The sequence below is a fragment of the Tupaia chinensis genome, unplaced genomic scaffold (genome assembly GCF_000334495.1).
Source record: "Tupaia chinensis unplaced genomic scaffold, TupChi_1.0 Scaffold147003_1, whole genome shotgun sequence".
Lineage (NCBI taxonomy): Eukaryota > Metazoa > Chordata > Mammalia > Scandentia > Tupaiidae > Tupaia > Tupaia belangeri.
The window spans coordinates 1,408,823-1,410,334 of record NW_006206856.1 but is presented as its reverse complement, the minus strand read 5'-3'; the positions used below and the strand labels follow the sequence as shown (position 1 = coordinate 1,410,334).

The window sequence follows — 1,512 nt, the reverse complement described above, 5'->3', positions numbered from 1 at the left end:
GCTTTTGCCTCTGCACGGACCACACGCTCCCTCACCCATACACGCGTGCCATCACACACCCTCAGTCACACTCACTGTCACACATGCCACCCCACACAGTCACACCCACACACAGTCACACCTGCTGTCACCCATTCAACGCCTCTTTCACACCCCTACCCACATGGACCGTTCAGTGCCATGTCTCAGCCTTGTCTCGTCTGTCCCAAGAGTGCCCCTGGTTTCTCTAACCCTCATCTCTAGCTTCCGGCTTCAGGACATTAATGGGGGGACACCAGCTGCCTCGCTGACCTGCAGGGCTGGGGGCTGTGCAAGTACCCCGGGAAGGTCTGGACAGTAAGTTTGGACAGTGGAGCTAGCCATCCCCTGTTCAGGGCTGGGGGCTGCTTTGCTCCTTGCCTGGTAGAGGGCCAGGATGACGAGGAGTAGGAGCAGGCCCAGGGGGTAGCTCCCAGGTGAGAGGCAGGACCATGAGAACAATGACTGGTTTTAAGACTGCACCACCTCCAGGGGGCCTGCGATGGGTCCACTGAGCAGGCCTTAAAATTATGTTTCATTTTAAAAGCATATTAATACTGGAATCAATTTCCCTGAACTAGACAAGAAGTCCAGAATGTTCCCTTCACTTTGGACTTAATTATAAACATAATTTAACTTGATTGTTCCCAGATCTCCCATTCCTGGTGATAAAGCCAGGAGGTTTGGGATTGCATTAACCTTAACTGCATGCATACTAGCCTTCTCCACTCCAATCCCCACCCCGTGCTTTGCTCGTGACCCTTCCTGTGGGCCGTGCCCTAGGGTGGGAGCACCAGGTGGAGGAGGAGCAGGCAGGGAGCATTTCTGCCAGAGACCTCTTGTTTCCCTCTGGGGGCTCCTGAGAACGTCTTTGCCTCTAAGCTGACCCAAGACAAGCTCAGCATTTTCATAAAGGAAACTTACTAGGGAGGGAAGGGACAGGCAAAACTGACCCAAAGCAGGGGAGGTGCAACGACACTGTCCTTTATACGCCCAGCTGGCATCTGCGGGTACAGGGCGTTTCCTCAGAATTCTAGCCCTTTCTTTCTCAACCCAGTCTGTAGGACCCATCGCGTTGTTTCAAGCCATGGTATGTTGAGGACTCCCATGCTGGGCACCATCTACATGCATCTTCCTCCTACAAAAGTTTACTGAATGTCTGCTATGTACAGTTTCCACTATAGGCTCAGGGTCACAGCCGGAACCAAGATGGGACAAAGCCACCCCTGCCCTTAGGGAGCTGACATGGCATGAGGAGGCTGACCACGAACCGGAAGATGATGCACATGTAGTATGATTTTTTTTTTTTTTTTGGAGAGGTTTTTGCTGTCAGTTGCATGTGCTCGCCAGAAAGACAGAGAAGACAGAGAGACAGAAAGCAAGAAATCACCCCCTCCCAAGGGGGATGGCCACACCACGATCCCTTTTCCATTCTCCTCTCAGGATCTTGGGCATGCACACACACACACACACACACACACTCCCCCGGGGGGC

General features: G+C 52.9%; 1 protein-coding gene across 1 annotated transcript in view; it reads left to right on the top strand.

Moving 5' to 3' along the window:
- DNAH1 (dynein axonemal heavy chain 1) overlaps window positions 1-1,512 on the top strand; it is a gene marked incomplete in the record, with an annotated part of 89,651 nt that overhangs the window by 10,594 nt on the left and 77,545 nt on the right.